This window comes from Lathamus discolor, chromosome 1 (assembly GCF_037157495.1).
Source record: "Lathamus discolor isolate bLatDis1 chromosome 1, bLatDis1.hap1, whole genome shotgun sequence".
Taxonomy (NCBI): domain Eukaryota; kingdom Metazoa; phylum Chordata; class Aves; order Psittaciformes; family Psittacidae; genus Lathamus; species Lathamus discolor.
The window spans coordinates 14,662,911-14,683,738 of record NC_088884.1 but is presented as its reverse complement, the minus strand read 5'-3'; the positions used below and the strand labels follow the sequence as shown (position 1 = coordinate 14,683,738).

At 34.9% G+C, this 20,828-nt stretch overlaps 1 protein-coding gene across 6 annotated transcripts in view; it reads left to right on the top strand.

Moving 5' to 3' along the window:
* IMMP2L (inner mitochondrial membrane peptidase subunit 2) overlaps positions 1-20,828 on the top strand; it is a 462,983-nt gene that overhangs the window by 176,340 nt on the left and 265,815 nt on the right. The window lies entirely within an intron of this gene.

Below are 20,828 nucleotides of genomic sequence, written 5' to 3'. Positions count from 1 at the left end.
AGGTCCATGTCTTTTCTGTGCTGAGGCGCCACATCTGGATGCAGTATTCCAGATGGGGTCTCACCAGAGCAGAGGAGCACAATCATCTCCCCAGTCTGCTGGTCACACTTCTTTTAATGCAGTCCAAGGTATGGTTTACTTTCTGGGCTGCGAGCACACATTGCTGGTTCATGTCCAATTTTTCATCCACCAGATCCTACCAAATCCACCTTCTTTTCTCCTGCTTTTCTTCCTTCTGCTTAAAACATCTCATAATAAATTTTACACAATTCTCAAAGTGTTCTTCCTCTCCGTCACAGAGTAAATCTTAACACCTCTTTAGGTAATAGTCACGTTTACGTTGCAAAGTATTTGGGGAGACAGTTTCTTTCCTTGACTCACCTTGGTGGGTTTCAGACCAGGGACAACAGTCTAATAAGTCTGTAATGGTCTCAAGAGTGTTGATTTAGTGTGCTTTGTTTTCACAGATTAGTTTATTATTATATATTAGGGTTCAACCACTTACTAGCATGTTGATTGTTCTAGAATTCCAATATAATATTTATGAAATACTTGTGAAAGAAGTTGACTCTTTCACAGAAGAGGCAGGAAACCAAGCCAGGCAAGCTTGTGATTTTAATATAACTATCACTGTATTCCTGTCTATATTCTTGATTATTGCTCAATTGCTTAATAAGCAGATCTTTCTATACCTTACAAAAATTATATATCTTACAAAAAATTATTTTCTAATGTGCTCCATATTCCTAATATCCAGTAGTATTATCTCATATCCTTTTATAAGCTCTACTTGTTATCAGCTTTCTCCTTTGTGACTGAATGTCTTGATTTCTGCTGCATTTTCCACGTGTATTTCAGGCAATTTTCCTGAAGGAATGGGTGGATTTAGTCTCCATTATTCCTTCTTGTTTACATCCTTTTTTTTTTTTCTTTTTTCTTTTTCTATCTAATCTTTCCACTTGTCCATTTTACTATTATTAATCACAATATTTCCAGTAGACTGTCTAAAGCTCTGAGCCTGGTATTGTTTGGACTGGACTTTTCCTCTGGACCACTTCGGAAATATTTTGATACTATAAAGTAGTCTGTATTTTTCCAGGTTCTTAAATTTCATTGCACTGTCATCATAGTGGTGAAACTGAATGTTTAGTCATGCAGTCTGGGATATTACATTACATATAAGAAAATTTTCCTTGGTCAAACCATAAATTCAAGCTTGAAGACAGAAGGAAATATTAAGAAGGGAGGACTGAATTAGTTTCAACCATTTATCAGCAGTTCTGGCCCAAAGAGTGGTGGTGAATAGAATTAATCCAGTTAGCAGCTGGTCACAAGTGGTGTTCCCCAGGGCTCAGTATTAGCACCATTTCTGTTTAATTTCTTTATCAGTGATCTGGATAAAGGGATTGAGTGCACACTCAGTAAATTTGAGATGACACCAAGTTGGGCAGCAGTGTTCATCTGCTTGAGGGCAAAAAAACTGCAGAGGGATGTGGACAGGCAGGATCGATGGTCCAAGGCCAATTGTATTAGGTCCAACAAGGCTCAGCGATAGTGCCAGCACTTGGGTCACAACAATCCCATGCAATGCTACAGGCATACTGGTCAGGCCAGCAAATCCATCTTAGTTAATGAAATTTCATACTACTCATGCATTTAACTGAATCATTAGCTTGATGCCTTCCCTTGAGTAAATTTCACATGCTTGCAGCATTGCATGCAGTTGTTGTGACCCAAGTGCAGGACCTGGCAATGAGCCTTGTTGGACCTCATACAATTGGCCTTGGCCCATCGATCCAGCCTGTCCACATCCCTCTGCAGAGGTTTGCTACCCTCCAGCAGATCAACACTCCCACATCAAATTTCACATTAATCTCAACAGCAAACAAAGCACCGTTTCTTGTTTTGAGAGCAGCCGTGCAGAGAAGGATTGGGGGTATTGGTGGCTGAAATGCTGGAAGTGAGCCAGCAAGGTGCGCTTACAGCCCAGAAAGCAAATTGTATCCTGGGAGGCATCAAAAGAAGCATGACCAGCAGGTTGAAGGAGGTGATCCTGCCCCTCTGCTCTGGTGAGACCCCACCTGGAATACTGCATCTAGCTGTGGAGCCCAAGCACAAAGAAGACATGGACCTGCTCAAGTGGATCTAGAGTAGATTTGGAGGATCTAGAGATCATGTGAATATGATCAGAAAGCTGAAACACCTCTCCTATGAAGACGGGCTGAGAGAGTTGGGTTTGTTCCGCTTGGAGAAGAGAAGGCTCTGGGGAGACCTTATTGTATCCTTTCAGTAAAGAGGACTTGTAAGAAAGGTGGGGACAAACTTTTTAGTATGGCCTGTTGTAATAAAACAAGGCCTAATGGTTTTAAACTAAAAGAGGGTAGATTTAGACTAGATATAAGGAAGAAATTTTTTACAGTGAAGGTGGTGAAATACTGGAACAGGTTGCACAGAGAGGTGGTTGAAGCCCCATCCCTGGAAACATTTGAGGTCTTGCTGGACAGCGATCTGAACAGCCTGATCTCATTGAAGATGCAGATGTGACTAGGTGACCATTAAAGGTCCCATCCAACCCAAACTATTCTATAATTCTGTGATTCTATGATTTTCTATTTTTTTTTAATACTCTGAAAGCTTCAGACTCTGATGTTATAGATAAAATAATATCTATAGAAAGTGCTGACTAAATGTTTCACATTACTCTAGGAAATATCAAAGCTCTTAAGAGATTTTTTGTAGTTCCTTATTTAAACACAGTAAGGCAAAATTTAGCATTTTATTCTACTTACTTCACCTTTATACAGATTTCACACTTTAACTGATTTGGAGATACTGGTAAAAAAAAAAAAACAAAAAACACCCTGCTGCAGTTAAGATGGTCTGGTTTCACTTATAAAATATTTTCCTATTAAAATAGTCACGTTAATGTGAACTTTACATATAAATTTTAATACTGTACAGTGCTGTGAATGCACAAGTTTCCAGCCCATTCTACGATATTGTAAAATCAATTGTTCTCTGAATGGCTGTTTATATCCATACAGCATGAACTACTGCTTTATAAAGTACATGGATATTTTTCCCTTGTGCACAACAAGAGAAAAATGTATGCTCTATCTACTTAGAAAAAGGAGAGAAAGACTCACATTTTCTACTGCTTACTTAAATTTTGTGTACTAGAAATCCCATTTTTCTAGTTGTTTCAAGATGTAATACTGAACAATTCTCCCAGTTTTTATTTCCTACTTAGCTCATGCACTCTTGCTTTGTTCCTTTCATTTAAAAACAAAGGATTCCCAGTAATTTCATAGGAGAATGAGCCATTCATACTCTCTAGCCTAGTTATCAAATATATAAAAATATAGATGCATGTGTCCTGTAGTATACGTTATTGTTAATTATAACCATCAACTACTACACATAGCAGAAATTACAAGGTTGATTTCTAACTTAAACACAACAAAAATCAGCATTGAGATTACCCTTATATTGTCAATTCATATAAGGACATGCTTGCAATTTTCTAATCTTGCACTCATTGCCTTTAAAGCTAGGTACTAGAATAAAATTTAGCATATGCTTAGGCATGTAAGTGCTTATAAACACAGACCCAGAGAGCTGTGGTTGTTGCATCATTTGCTTTATCAGCTTCTGTTCAGGGCAGAAATCTGAATATATCTCAGATCTACTCAATCTGAGATACCCAAGTGTTCAAAAGATTCTGAGTTCCTAAATGCATATGCAGTGTTATAAATGGAAAGCATTGCAAAATATATTTCGCATTCATCAAAATCAGGAGATTCTATATTTCACACATGAAAAAATATTTGGCTAAAAGCATTTTATGAACTATATGCATCTTGAAGAAGCATTCTAGGAAATATTTAATTCCTTACTTCATAGGTATTACATTAGAATTGAATAAATAGTAGCTCTTAAATTTACAGTCATTTAAGCTACCACTAAACACTTTTTTTTTTCCTAGATGTCAGAACATGACATAAAATTTCTGTATCAGCAAAGGACTAAAAGCAAGAAAAACAAAATGTACATATTAGAAGTTAACTGTAATTACATCAGAGAATGGAGATTTGGTTTATAGAGTTTGAAAAGGCTAGCAACATGGTTAAGAACAATAATTATAAAATTAACTGCCATAATTACTAGTAAAAAATGGAATTCTCCAGAAAAGCTGTGCCTTCCATAGCACCTAAAAGGCTGCTAAGAAAATTGAACTAGACCTTGGAAACTATTTCACTGAAATTTAACTCTAGAAGGGTATGAATTCAGTGGTATCGGTTTACTTGTGAATATGCAAGCTAAGCAACACATACACATTAAAAAATTAAATCCGTAAAAGAAGCAATTCCATGAAACTTTTTCAGGCTTAATTAAATTAAGAATTAAAATTAACTTTAGCCAGAGACAGAGTTTATTTTGGAGAAAGCGAGGTTCAAACCCAGCAGAGTTTTTTACTTTTTCCTAAATCTTTCCTCTGGTGTTCTCATATAGTGACATGCAATGACAGAACTTTAGGAGAACTGTATTGCAAATACCCCAGTGTCTGTTACTGCCAAGATGACACAAAAGGATGATATTTGTTAGTTCTTTGGGATGGTTCTAAATAACCCCTCTGCAGCTTTACTATGTGCTTAATTAATTTAAATGACTACTTTCTTGCAGAATCACTTTACAGACACTAGTTTTAGAATGCAAACAGATTACTACCTTTTATACAACAAGAAAATTCATGGGAATTTCATGCTAAGCAGAGTTTATGTTTTATTTTAAGTCACTTTGTTAAAAAAGATAATTCAACACCTGCTAAGAACTTTATACTAATAAATAGCACATGTATTACACAGCAGATGCACTGATAAAACACCCCCATATTTACCACCTAGTAGACATTTAAGTTGGTTTTGCTTTCCTCTGATAATTGGCATTTATGCTGTATCAAATGTATTTTTACTCATTCTCTCTATGTTTACGTACAGATAGCTGCAGCTTCGGTTTGAGAAGGAGCTACAAAGGCGTGACATGTCTGCTAAAGGCCCATTATTTACAGTTGCCAGTATATCTGCGCTGGATGCAATTTGTCCTGGAAAAGAAGGCAGGAAGAATAAGCAAATAAGGACAGTATTTTATATCTGAGTAATTCTCCTCAGTATCAGTGGTGCCCTGCATTCCTGAATTAAGTATACATACTGTGATAAGAAAGGCAAGTGTAATCCCTGTGGTATTTGTAATGTTGTGGCTTTTGAATTTCTTTGTTTGCAAAAAGCAAAACTATCTTTGCTCTTACATTTCCAGAAGCAGCAATCAGCACATTTAATTACTTTCCTTGTTCCAATCATTATTTTTTAACAGGGATTTTTTTTATTCATCTCCTGACCAAATGAAATAGTTGCAGTTTTTAAACCTTCTCTTCTAAAAAAAAAAAAAAAAAATCGCTCTTGTATTAATTGTTCTACCTGACTTTATAGTAATAGTAAATTTAATGAATTCACTTAGGAACTCTTAGGGTAACTCAGCTTACTACTTCTGCTCATCTGTTACTAATGAATTTTACATTCCATTAGACTGCCTACTCACCTTGTCTGTTTTCTGGAGTTCCTCAGTCTTTCATGGTGCTACCTCTTTCAATTAATTTGCTAGTACCTGTGATATTTGTCTTCAATAGGACCACTCCTCAACTGTCCAAGCATTAGAACAAGATATTAATTTTTTAAATCTCAAAGATAAAATAGGACCCCTCAATCTTACTCTTTCATTTCTCTGATCTTTTCAGTCTTATCTTAAAATTACTGCCACTGAATCTGAGTACCATCTGTACAAAATCAATAGCGATAAGGCAATTTTAATAGAGCCTGTGACATTTATTTGGGAATGCTTATGGTGTCATTTAGTTTTGAGGAAGTTTTACTGGAGAGATGATTGTGTTATTTTTCTTAAATAATGTAAAAATTTGCATCTCCTCTATCTTTTCTGAAGATTAATATCCTCATTATTTTTTTTTCATTTATAGTAACCTCATAATCTTCAAAGTTTCATAATGTTTTATTATTTTACATATATGCATTCATACAATTTATGCTGGAAACCTAGCTGCAGACCTGAAAGGCCAAATCTTGTTTTGTAGCTCCAGCTCCAGGTATAGTTATTCAAAAAGCCCTTTTTTTTTAACAAAGAAGAAAATGGATGTAGATTATCACAATGAGAAATGTTTCTTGATGAACAAGGAATTATGACAGTAACATTAAGTAACATGAAATTAGTACTCTGATCATAAAGCCATCACTGTTGTTCTATGCTGTCACTACTCTGCACAGCTAAAAAATTAAGGTGCAGTATGTCATATACCAGTATACATCCCTTTTATTGTATAGAACAGATAAATGAGAAAAAAAAGCATCTGATGAAGGAAATAAATCATGTGTGAAAATTCGTGTGAGAAAACAATCTACCTGCTTCCATTATGTATGTTATTGCTGAGTAGCCTAACCAATTACAGAAGGAAAAGGTGACCACAGTTTAGAGCTGGCACATTTTGATTAAACCGAAATATGAGGAGAGTCCTTTCTAGCTCCTATTAAATCTCAATTATAATAGGTATTTTCTAGCTCAATTTCCTTCAAACTTTTCTTGAATCAGAATTTGCTTATATATGGTTAACTTAATCCCAATATAAATATTTTAATTCAATCACTAAAATGGATCTTGCCTGAGTGGAAAAAGAGATGCATTTGTTCTTTTGATCTAGATTTACTGGAAATGGATCATGGAATACTTTTGATTGGTAGGGACCTCTGGAGACCTTTGTGCTCAAATCATTGATAATTTTATAGTTTGATCAGGCTGCTCATGGTCTTCCTTAGTGAAACTCAGAAAAAAATTTTGAGTTTATTTTAGCATGTGTCCTGGGTTCAGCTTAAACCGTGGCAGCATGTCTTCATTGAATCCTTTATTCTAATTTTTAAACTCTTGGACTATCAGTCATAGGACTTCTTTTAGTCCTATAGATGTTCTGTATCATACCAGTGCACAACTTTCTCTTTAAAAATATATTGTTCTGAAGTGAATTATTGTTGATACACTAAACTGTTAGTCACACTAAATTATTTTTATGTGCGTAGTAAGAAGAGCCTCTTTCTCTTTGAAAGTACAGGAAAATTCAGAATTCAGCTTACATTTGTCCAAAGTGTAATGCTAGTTGCCAGTTTTTAGAGAAAGCAAAAAAGAATTCTTCTCTGTGATACTGAGAATATAAAAATATTGCAAAGCATCATCTTGCCTTCAAAAAAACAGTTGTGGATTTGTTTATCTATTATTTAGGTTACCAAGTGGTGAAAACTAAATAGCATGTGCCTATTTTTGTAATAATATCTTTACCAGTTATCTGAATGAGGGGATCATGCACACCCTGAATAAGTCTGAGATGACACCAAGTTGGGCAGCAGTGTTGATCTGCTGGAGGGTAGGAAGACTGAAGAGGGATCTGGACAGGCTGGATCAATGTGCCAAGGCCAATTTGAAGATGTTCAGCAAGTCTCAGTGTCAGGTCTTGCACTTGGGTCACAACAACCCTATTCAATGCTACAGGCTTGGGAAAGAGTGACTGGAAAACTACCCAGTGAAAAAGGACCACCAAAAGTTGGTTGATTGCTGGCTGTGAACATGAGCAGCTTATGCCCAGGTAGCCAAGAAGACCAATGGCATCCTGGCCTGCATCACAAATAGGGAAGTAATTGTCCTTGCTGTACTCAGCACTTGTGAGGCCGCACCTTGAACCCTGTGTTCAGTTCTGGGCCCCTCACTACAAGAAAGACATTGAGGTGCTGGAGTGTGTCCAAAGAAGGGCAACAATGCTGGTGAAGTGCCTAGAGGACAAGTGGCATGAGGAGTGGCTGAGGGAACTGGGATTGTTTAGACTGGAGAAAAGGAGGCTCAGGGGAGATGTTATCACTGTGTACAACTACCTGAAAGAAGATTGCAGGGAGGTGTGTGTCAGTCTCTTCTCCCACGTAACAAGCGATAGGAAAAGAGGAAATGGCCTCAGGATGTGCCAAGGGAGGTTTAGCTTGGAAATGATGAAAAATTTCTTCAGTGAGTGGTCTGTAGTTGAGTCACCATCCCAGGAGATATTTAAAAGACACATAGATGTGGCACTTAGGGCATGCTTTAGTGGTGGACTTGGCAGTGCTGGGTTAATGGGTGGACTCGATGATCTTAAAAAGTCTTTGCCAACCTAAATGAGTCTATGACTCTATGAAGGCATAGAACAAATTCATGCCCCAAAGAGATTAAATTTTTGAATAATTAGTAGTACAAGAGGAAAGATTTTCTGGATTATCAGTTTCATACTTTTTTTTTTTGGAAGGAGGAAGGCAATTTGATTATTTTTTTTTTCATGTTGATGGATTTATTCTAAAGTTTTAATATTCCAGGAAAAATGCATGCTATTTATAGTGTCCTGGGTTTAGCAGTAGCAGTCAGTTTTTACTGCTAGTTTTACTGCTAGCAGTCTAGTTACTTATGTCTGCATTAGAAAAAGAAGAAGGAAACATTCTTATATTCAGTTTTACAGTCTGTTCCCCTACATTTATGCAAAATCATGCCATTTAGATATGTAGATAGAGCATCATAATGAAAATGTTATGAGAAAAGATCTGTAAGAAATTCCTATGAATTTAGTCCAAAGATATAGACTAAGTATATTTGAAATAGTGTGGCCAGATATTGAAAAATAATGGAAGTAACTGTATGCAGTTACTGTATGAATACAGTTTTAAAATTTAGAACTTTCAGAGGCCTAACAATTTACCCAGACTATAGCATCTCTATAAGAGCTCTTTGATTTAGAAAGAAATAAGAGGATATTGTCAATCAAAATTTTTTAGTAATTTCAGCTAAAGTATTTCTGCTTCTCTGAAGAGGTTACATTGCCTGTATAATCTCTGGGGATATAGTTCCTTTGCAGAATTATTCAGGTTGGAAGAGAAGCCATCTGGTTCAAACTCCTGCTCAGAACAAGGCTATGAATCAAATCGTGATGCTTATGATTTTGTCCAGTTGGTTTTCGAAAACCCCCAAGAATGGAAATTATATAACTTCTCTGTGCAACTTGTTCCCAAGATTATTTTCCTTATAATTCATTTTTTTCTATATCTAGTTAACTATAATTTCCATTTGTAGTTGTAACTCATTTTTCTGCTGTGCATATCAGTAATGTGCCTGACAGTTTTCTTAGTAGCAACCTCTTAAGTATTGGAAGTGTGCTTCTCCCAGTCCTTGTTTCCAGGTTAAACAAGCCAAGCTGCCTCAGGCTTTCTTCTTAGGGCAAGTGCTGAAGTTGCTAATGGCTTTGGAGCTAATCTCATTTGGTCTTGTATGGGGGTGTGTGTTAGGATGCAAAATTAGACACTGTATTACAGAGGTGGTCTATCAAGTGATGAGTAAAAGGGGAATAATTGTTTTCCTCAATCTACTCACTACTCTTACATAAATACAACCTGGTATGCTGTTAGCCAACAGTTCTTACGACCCCCAGGCCTTTTTCAGCACAGTTGTTCCCCAGTGAGGCACTCCCAGGTTTGTACTCATTCAGGAGTTAGTCCATCCTAGATGCAGAACTTTACATGTCTCTGCTTAATTTCATTACAGTCTGTTACACTAATTCTCCAGCCTTTCTAGATTGCTCTAAATGGCAGCCTTCTCTGTCCTCAAATATATTGACTGCATCCTCCAAATTAGTGTTGTCAAACTGATAAGGATTTTATCTCCTCCTTCAGGTCATTGACAAAGATGCTAAACAGGTTAAATCCCAGAACAGAGCCCTGAGGGGCACCACCTGTGACTGGTCTCTAAACAATGCAAGTCATTAACATTTGCTCTTTGAGTGTGGAGTGTTGTCCAAACTACCATGGATACGCAATCTAGGTATATAAATGTTGGGTCTTTCAGAGATAATTAGGGCTGGTGGGAGTAATATTAAGCTAATGTGCCTTTCTATCAGACTAATAATGTTCAAATGCACTTAGACCCAAGCTAGTAAAAGCCCTGAAGTGCTTCATAGTGCTTTATGGACTGGCTGATTCCGATGTTTCCAGATTGCATTTGGAAGGCATCTTTAAGTGGAGTTACATCCTCGGAGATACAACAGATCAGCTCTGTTTTCACATACAAACACCTAATTTACTTATTCAGTCTCACTTATTTCCAAGATTTCACTAAGTTTTCAGTGAGTTTATTAACAGCTTTTAAATGTGCTTAAAAATAATTTCTTTTAATAAGTTTCTGTTACTGTAGTTTGCCGGTTTTGTATCAGTTTTTTGTATATAACTTCAATGTATTAGCTTGTATAACTTAATATTAAATGGAATCATTATTGTCTTCCACATTTCCACTTCCTAATTTTATTATGTTTTCTTTTTTCTTCCCTCTACTCCTGCTTTTCCCTTTTCTTTTTCTTCAAATGTTTATTCTGTGTGACAATGATAGGCTTCTTTTTTTTAGTGGAATACACGTGCTTTGGATATGATTTAGAAAAAAACTGAATAGATTCCAGTGTCATTTATTGTCTTTAAATGATTTTTGACCTAATCCTTTAGAATTAATTATTTTTAAGGAATTTTGAGGCTTCTTAAAAGCAACAATAAAAATTGCTGTGGCTCTGGTAATGTTTAGAAAAATCACAAACCTTAATTGGTTATTAGTGGCATTATAAGTGATACTGTTAAGCAGCTCCTGGACCTTGAGCTCTTGTCTTTAATTAGAGGCAGTAGTGTTTTTCCCTCTGAGATTTCTTTATGAAAGTATTTGGCTTAATAACACAGGGTTATCAGCTTTCAATTGTCTTCTGGAAGAAACCTCCCAAATGACACTACCTCTTTTATCTGCCTTTCTCATTTTAACCAGAATTTCCAAGCATATGCTTCTTTATTGCTTAAACATTTACTTCTCTTCACTTTAAATATTTTTGTAACTTGGTGAATTATGGCTCATAAGGTATGGAAATTGTAATTTTTTTTCCTAAGCATGACTCTGTACTGGTGATTTTAGAATACTCATAAAGTTGGACTACTTACAGATTTTTTTCTATATCAATATTTTGGCCAAATCAAAGCACACTCTCTTCCTGTCTTCTCCTTCTCCCCCATTCTTGTTAAATCTTGTCTTCATTTGAAACTTCTGTCCATGTATCTTTCATAGTATCTTAGAGCTCACTTGTTTTCCCTGGCTGTTCCTTCATCTCTTTATCATCAGTTTTTTCTCAGGTTTTGATAACACTGTCACTTCCTCTTGTTCAAAATTTACTTCCAACTACTGACTAATTTCTTGCTAGTTTTAATTCTTGTGTTACCATGATAGGCTGTCTGACTCAGTGTCTTAACTCATTTCTTTTCAACAATCTTTCCTATAGCTTTCCTCTATCCTAATTTTCTTCTTCATAGTCATTAAAACTACTTGCAACATCCTTTGTTCATTCAAAATATTTTTTCCGATGTTTATTCCTTTGATGGTGGCATAAACTTGTCCTCTTTGGCCACATTTTTACAGCTCTGTTCTCTTCTGATTTGTTCTAAAATATTTCCATCATTCTATATTACAAGTTGTTTTTTACTGTTGATTTATCTACCACTGAGTGTCTACAGTTTCTGATTTCTCCTCACATTTTTTGTAATACTTACATGGTGTGCACTTGATTAGTATTAAGGGTTCTAGCAAGAAGAATTCAGATTATTTTATACACATCCAGTGTGATGAAATATTAATTTGATGAAGGGAAAAGAAGGGTACTGTGCCACAATGATAAACAAAAGAACTGATGCTGATAGTGGGAGAATGATGTTGCATGACATACAAAGACAGGGAGCTTTCACGTGTAAGATAATTGAAGCAAAAAAAAAAAAAATTTCCAAATGAAGTAGACAAAAGGAGGAGGAAGACAAGCTGAAGCCTAAGAAATCCTGTAGGAAGATAATTAGTAGTTAGAGATGAACAGCAGGAGCAGCACTTGCAAACTTTTTTGGTCAGGAGGAGTAAGAAGACATGGTAAACCTGTATGTCTGTGGTATCTTAAAGTAATTTAGTATATATTGTATGGCATATTACTTTTGTTTATAATTAAATAATATCTGAACATACAGAGCTTTCCTTTGGTGGTACTTAAAATTCTAGACTATCCAGTATTTCTTTGATAGATACTGAATTAGTTAGTCATGAAACAGATACTTTCCACAATGTATTCTATTCTAAGCATTTTAAATAAATAATAGTTTTTTCCCATTTTGTCTTAATTAAAAATAAATGTGGTCAATTAAATGAATGATCTACATCACTTTTATACTGTCTTTAGTAGAACCAGGCATATGCAAATTTTTGAGGGCCATCAATCAGAGAGATAGGTTTAGGTGGCAAGGCTTTTGGTCATCTAGGGCATCCTTCATAATGTCCAAAACACTTGAAGAGGTCAGAGTCTAGTATCCGTTAAATTCATTGGAAGTTATGCACCTAAATGCTTTCGATGTATGAGGAAGTACTGGTGGGCACTCTTGATGTGGTAGAGAAAAAAGCCACAAATCTTTAACAATATATTTTTGTTTCTTTTATTCTAAATTTTTGGTTAACCAGCCTCAGGAGGCTTTTCTCTTTTGTGTGTGTTCTTTGTGTAATGTGTTTATTGGTATATGCTTATAAATTCTAATATGCTTTTGAAAAGTCTGGATGAATAATAAGGTTATTCTCTTTCTGTTTTCTCTAATAATCCAAATATTATACAAGCTAGAAATAAGTTGAATTTGTTCTAGCTGTAGTGATCATCATCCATTTTATTCAGCTTTTCTAAGACTAAGAGAGAACAAGTGAGGTTTAGTTAACATATCTTTTAAGAAGAGTTGGCTGTTGCAATAGGTGGAGGAACAGATTGCAGAATTTTCAGGGTTGCAGCTTTCCTCTGTCTGCATTTGAAAGTTGCACTCAAATCCACAGAACAGTTCAGAGTTTTTTTCTGTTCTTGAAAATTCTAAAATAATAAAAAAGAGCATAGAGAAGGATACTCTGGCAATACATTTCATAGGAGACTGGGGAAAAGATGAAGCATTAATGAAGTAGAAACTAGCTGGTTAAAAAGGAGAGCTGCATGCCCACACTGGTGTGATTCTGTGTAGGAGCAAGCAGTAGATCAATGCTAAATGAATGGAAGAAAATGGAGGACGAGAGAGAGGCTGAATTTCCTGGAAGGAAGTGAAGGAAGTAATTTTGAATTGGACTCTAACAGCCTGAAGAGCAGCAGGGTGATTTGGACATGATAATGTAAATATATAAATAGTGTGGCAGTGGACAGTGTTCTTCTAGACTTGTCAAACTGAGAGTGTGGAAGTCATGGGGATAGCTTGAGGACTGAAATCCTCTTAACATGGCTGTAAAAGAAAAGAATTGAGAAATTGCTGTGTATGTGTTACATAATTTAGGTGTAGATAGGTAGACTTGTGCAAGCAGGTATTTTAGGAGAAAGCATTGTTTCTTATTTTGGAATACACTGTGTGGTACATAAATATTCAATAAGCACTTATTTTGATAAAAATGATCATGCACTTGTCATCAATACCTGCAGAGTATTTATGAAATAAATTACATAAGACTTTAACATCACATTTTATGGTAGGTGTTAAGGTAAGATTAAATTAAAATTAAAATTGATAGTATCAGTTTGGTTTAATATAATCCTTTTATTACCTGATATGTAAAGAAAGACGTAGCTGATTACTGCAGTTTAATGGTAGTTGATTTACTATACTGAGACTAACTTTTAATGGTTGGATTTTATTTTGCATAATTATTGGATACTTTTCACTTAATTTAACAGGTAATTCTAACTCTTTTTGTAGTGCTTTTATCTTAAATGTTAGAATATTTAGAAATGGCTGATATTTATCATATGGTTCTGTGTCTTATAAAATCATTCCACCATTATGTCAAAGCATTGTCTTCTAGCTTTCTTTAGTAGTCTTTAGACTGTAACCCAGTTTCTTTGGTGCTGTCAAGTATTCAGCTTAAATTAAATTAAAACTTAATTTTAAGTTTATCTGAAATTCATGCTAGAGACATATACAAAATGTTAACAGCACAGAGTACAACTTTGTTCAAAAAATAAGAATTTTTGACAAGATTTTGCCCTCAAATGTTATTCCCAACAGCCACCTCAAGTAATCTGACTTGTGCTCACATGCTAGATGACAAAACTATAAACCCTTTGACTGGAAGAAATATGTGTAGATGAAAACAATCATCACTGAATTTGATGTAGCTTTGAGATTCCCAAAAGCATTATGGCTGTTTGGAGCACAGCGTGAAATTTTCATCAACACGAACAATGAACAATAGCTACGTAAGGGTAAGGCAGATGGAGTTGTTTTACACTTTTCTAAACTGTAATGTTAAAAAGAACATCAGCTATTTTAGGATCAGGAATAGGCCATCTGCCCAAATTGCCTGCCCTTTCATCTTTATCTTACTCCCATATTATTTTCATCTGAATGCTGTTACATTTTTATGCTTTGTTTCCTTGAAAGATATTTTGTATCATTAGCTGATTAACTTTACACTCGGGTTTTCTTGAAGAATTCCAGGTCTTTCTTTAACATTTATGTTTCGCTATTCAAATATTTTGCTTTTTGATGTTTGCTTGATAATTTTTTTATCATGCCAGTAAACGTCTTTCCTTACTGACACTGTTGGAAATCATATGACAATCTGGCAGCAACAGCAGCAGGAAATAGGCAAAGGACCCACAGGGATCATGGAAAAGAGAGGAATAGCACATTTACATCATGGCAAAGAAAAGGACTTTGGGAAAAGAAGTCTAAAAATAATTGAAGCTGAGAAACAAAAAAATAAGCAAGTGAGAGATTTGTAAAAAGTATTTTTTAGCTGCCAGAGGAATTTCATTTGTGGTTTTCAGCTTTGTCTGAAGGGACGAATGACTTAATAAAATATTCAGTTGCTTTGAAGGCACTTCAGTGTAACTGCAGCTGTATATCTCTCTGATAATACTGTAGTCAAGTAGGTAGACATACAATATATTTATTTAAAGTTTTTCTTGAGTGCTCAGAATTTTGAGTCTTTTAAACATGTGTTCTGATTTGCTCAACTTTATATCTTTTTGAAAAAACTGGCTATAGAAATGAAACACTACATAATGCAAACAGAATAACATAACCATATTCATTGATGTACCATAGGGTCAATTTTCATTATTCATTATTAGTTCTACAACATGCTTATGCTATTTGCAAATGATGCTTGTGCATTTTGTCTCTGAATACTAAAATGCCACTAATCATGGACAGAATTTAGTCTGATCCATCATATTATTTTCACACTGCCCTATAATACAAACATTAAAGACTCAACTGCTTCCCAAGTTTTACTGAACCTGAATAGCACAGTTCTCAGTTTCAAAGCACAGTTCTCTCTAGATGGGTTACAGTTGTGTACGTTATCATTCCAATCATGAAAATCTGACCAAGTTTCAGTAATAAGTTCAAATTGAATTTATCCATATAAGCGAGTAATTACACTTCTCTTGGTTAATATCCATCTTCTACAGTTGTCATATGGGTAAATGAAGTTTGGTTAATGTTTGGCTTATTTTTTCATCCTGACAAACTTTAGCATCTAACTTAATTTTAGTTATCAGTGAGTGGACTTTATGTTTACTAAAGGTTTAGATAATCTTTCTCTTGTTTTGATAATCCTTTTCTTTTTCTGTTGTGGCTTAGTATTTTCTCCAAGTATCTATTTAGCCTTTTCAAGACAAGATAAGTTCCAATTATTTCCAATAGTATTAAACTGGAAGCTATCTAAATTACACATCTGGTATGTCAACCAACTGACCTACCAAAAGAATTGGTTTGGAAGATTAACTGATCTTCCAGAAACATAGATTTTTATTTTTTTTTCCCTACTAGCAGTTTATTCTGGCATCTTTCTAGAGTTGCTCATGGAACCCAAAGGTGCTCTAAAAATATCACTTTTATCTGTTGCTTCCCCAACAATTTTATTCAAGATGTCTTTCTGTAAGCTATATTGTGATGAAGTCTCATGATTTTCAGTAGGCAAGAACCAATAATTTTTTACTCGGGATATGTTTCTAGTTATCTTGTTTCTTTCCTCTACAAAAACTGCATGCAATTGTTGATTTCTTTGCGAGCATGTTTTCTCATCTTTAGCATGAGGTGAATTTCTAGACTTGGTTTGCCACTAATGATTTGTTTTCAGTGGTTATCTTCTCTGTTCCGTTTGACTATATCCCTCAAAATGTCTTCTGCCATTTTCATACTGAACTTTTCAGGCATACTGTACACTTTCTGAGAGTAAAATTTCTTGTCTTGTCAGTGCCACACCTCCACTCTGGTTTTATTCTATTCAGTCTGTTAATAAGAATTATTTTCTTCCTTAAGTATGACAGAGTGAGACTTTCAAATTTTTCTCCCTAAAATCTCAATTCTTCTTGTACTTTCTAGTATGTGATCTTATTTTCTAGACTGTATAGGCACTTTTTTTTTCTGAAATGTGTCTTTTTCAGATCATAATGAATATTTTATAAGATTATTGTTGATCATTGTGTCTCTTCTATTACTGTCCAGAACAAGATTGATGGAAGAATCCCCATTGCTTTTTCAAGTTATCTCGAGGCCACTGCTTCAGGTTAAACAAGCAGAATGAATTTTATTAGTGAATTTTTGAAATGAGAATTTCCTTTTAGGATGTAAATCAACATTTATTCTGTTATCTTTTATCTAAGTTTTTCAGATAATATTTGGGGTTATTGTTTCACATCAGTGTAGCTAACCCGCAAACTTAAATGTGCATATGTAAATTATCATTTGGCTGTATTAGCAAATGGAATACTGGAACTTAATTTTGCAAATATTTTACCAACAACTAAATGCTTAGTTTTTTTGAGAATAGAAAACTACATTTCACTCTATTAGCTGATAGAAAGAAGTAAGGTAACTGAATTAAAAAAATGAATTAAAAAGTGTTTTCAGTTTTATGTTTTGGCTATTGCCTAGCCAAACACTTCAAACACGTTTGCCTTCTCTTTTTCATTAGTAGCATGTTTCTGAATGAGGTTTGCTGTCAAATGCCAAGATAAAGGTAATCTATTTCTGAGCTACTATTTTCTGGTTCGAATAATCAGTAAGTATTGCTTTTTCATGCATTGGATTCCTCAGAGAAAACTGTTAAATAAATGGAAACACAGGTGTTTAATAATACTTTTGTCTGTTTCTGGAGAAATTAAATATAGCTAATTGTCAGTTCCTACCTCCATTAAAAACAGTAAACATCCCAATTAATAAAAGACAGATAAATTATAGTCCTATGCCTTGTGTGAAAAAAAACAACCTTCCCGTAAATGAAGGTTATTAAACAGTGTAATATACCATTATTAGGGAGTTCTTCCTGTACTTTTTTAACAGATTGTACTTTCGTGAAGAATCGTTGTTAGATTTTTTTGCTGTTTGTCTGTGAAGAGATGTAAGTTAAATACACAGTAAGCTATTAAATCTAAAAGGGGGATTTATTTCCTAAGGACCCTTGGGTTTATAGAGTAGCTTATCTGCAGAAGGAAGATCTATCCATTTTTACACACAGCTACACATGAATCCCACCACTCACCTGTAGTTTCCATGGGGATTTTAACATGAAGAATGTCTTCAGTCATGGAATCATAGAATCATAGAATAGTTAGGGTTGGAAAGGACCTTAAGATCATCTAGTTCCAACCCCCTGCCATGGGCAGGAACACCTCACACTAAACCATGTCACCCAAGGATCTGTCCAACCTGGCCTTGAACACTGCCAGGGATGGAGCATTCACAGCTTCCCTGGGCAACCCATTCCAGTACCTCACCACCCTCACAGCAAAGAACTTCCTTACATCTAACCTAAACTTCCCCTGTTTAAGTTTGAATCCATTACCCCCTTGTCCTATCACTACAGTCCCTAATGAAGAGTTCCTCCTTGGCATCCTTGTTAGGTCCCCTTTAGATACTGAAAAACTGCTATGAGGTCTCCACGCAGCCTTCTCTTCTCCAGGCTGAACAGCCCCAACTTTCTCAGCCTACCTTCATATGGGAGGTGCTCCAGCCCCGTTATCATCCTTGTAGCTCTCCTCTGGACTTGTTCCAACAGTTCTATGTCCTTGTTATGTTGAGGACATCAGAACTGCACATAATACTTCACACACACACACAAATGTATATAACAAAAGTATCAAACAACCATTCATTAATCAGTATACACCCTGAATTCTAATTTAAGTACATTTAAACAGCCTCACCTCCAACATGCTTTTTGCCCTTAACATGTTCTTACAGTAACTAGAATTTGATCAAAAAATATCACTGAACTTGCATTTCTGTTGAAAATATGTAATATTTCAATTCTACATTATTTAAAACCTCAGTAGAATACTGAAGAATTGTAATGCTGCTGATATAAATTCACAAATAAATGAATGTTTATATTAACTCAAATGTGCTAGTAAATATGTCATTTAAAAGTTTTAGTCTAAACCTGCAAGCATTTATTTCTGAAGATCCTTTGGTAAGAGTACAAACTCTTTGAGGGAATATGCCTGTTCTCATTATTTCAGTTGTATTCCTCCTTTGTGCCCCATTAGTTAAGCACCCCTACCAAATCACATACGTTTTATTCTATGAGTCACTAAAAAATCTGTGATCTTGTAACCTATTACAGAGACACTGGTGACCCTGTTGTTACAGACATTTTCCTAGTAATTTTTTCATTTTCACTTTCGAGTGATAGCAGTGAGGGCATATTTGCACAAATAAAGAATATTACTCAGTAGTTAGTTACAGAAGATGCGTCTTGTTGGTATGCTGAAAACAAAAACTCAGCATATTCTTTCAGAGATACTTTCAGAGAAAGAGAGGTATAAAGTTGTAAAATGGCTTAATCAAGGTCACTTGAGAGGAGGATTGCAAACCTACTTTAAGAAAATGCAAATATATTTCCCTTTTTCTTGATATAAAGGAAATAATTTGCATCTTAATGATTAGCAACAGGGCAATCAGTTTTTTTTTTTTCAATGTAAGGCATGTTTTCATTTGATATCAGTATAAAGTATGAAACAATTCAGATATTTATAAGATGTATATTTATAAGATGTATGTATTTAAGCTTTCAGAAGGTTAGTGTAGAATTCTTCTGTATAAAAATGCATTCTATGAGCAGAAACTTTAAATGAGATATTTAAATGATGTAAATAAAGCCTGTACTTATTCTGTGAGGGGGAAAATTAATCTTATCAGTGCTCTCCCTTAGACTTGTATTATGCTGTTTTATAACATTGCACAGAAATATTTTTGCCTGAAAAAAAAAATTCTAAGTCCTAAGAGTTCTAAGTTCTAAATGTAGCTTTAATTCCTAAGGTATAATCATAGAACGGCTTGGTTTGAAAGGGACCTTAAAGAGTATCTGGTTGCCCTAAATGCAACCCCCCATGCCATAGGCAGGGTAACCTTCCACTAGGCCAGGCTTCCCAAAGCCCGTCCAACCTATGCTTGATCACTTAGTGTATCTGCTTATTGACGGGTCCCATTAGAGCTACCTTTGCTCAAGTAACTCCTAATCCGGAGCTGTCCGTTGTCCTGAAACCCATCACGACATCTCAGCGTTCTTGTGCTCCACTTCAGTGTGCCCTTATGTCTGATAGTGATTCATCAGGTTTGTAAACTTACTTCTCCAGTGAAATATATCAACTCTATGAATAGCCTAACTTTTAGTAGCTTAAAATTAGAATCAGGTTCTTTCTGCATTTAACAACTTTGGAAGTTACCTTTCTGTAGTTTAAAAATCTTGGGATTTAACTAGAAAAAGGACATCTATAACATGAAAACAAGTTATTCATTAGGAGTAGGTAAACTGAAATTATTTTCTGATGTTATGTTTATACACTAATAATATTTTGAAAGTATGCAGCAAAATATAAATAAGTTGAAAAGTCAAGTCTAAGTACAAGATGTAACTCTTCTGATCATGTCTAAATACAAGAATTAATTATTTTTATCAGCTAAAATTTTGTCAGCAATTCCATGGAAGTGTTTACCTCAAACAAGTCTAGAAAGGTAAAATATATATTATTATGGAGTTTAAATAATGTTAAAATCTACAAAAGACTTATAAGAAATGTTTGTCACCGCTATTTTTACTTTGTAATTCATGTTACCTAGGCATTCTATAAATATTTTCTTCATTAAGCACAATGTCCAGTAATAATATTTTTTTCTTCATTCTTCCTATTTTTTTTCATACATACAAACTAAAATAACATAAAAAAATTGCTATTGCTTTCTTTTGAGGAGGTACCATTTCTTTTCATCAGGTATTTCAATGGTCAGGTGTCTTTACTGGGCTTAGGAGTAGTCACTTTTTCCATCCTAAGAGAATTGGGTTTCATTTGTAATCACCATTCTGATCATCAGCTTCTTGTGCACATTCACTGCTTATGGGCAGCAGCAGGTATTCATTGTTCTCTTTTCATTTTGTTTCATTTAATTTCTACTAATAATGTTTCTGTCAGTCATGTATTGCTTGTTACATTGTTAAAGCTGAAGAGGTTTATAAGTTAGTCAGTTGTTTATGCTGAACAGAAGTGTGCAGGTCCAGAAAGAAAACCTTACTATAATTTAAACTATTCAAGCTGAGTTCCCTGTATGGGCAGCCTGAAGTTTAGACTTTATTGGTAACTGAATTACCCTTTTGACTGAAGACAAAATATTGGATTTATGTTATCT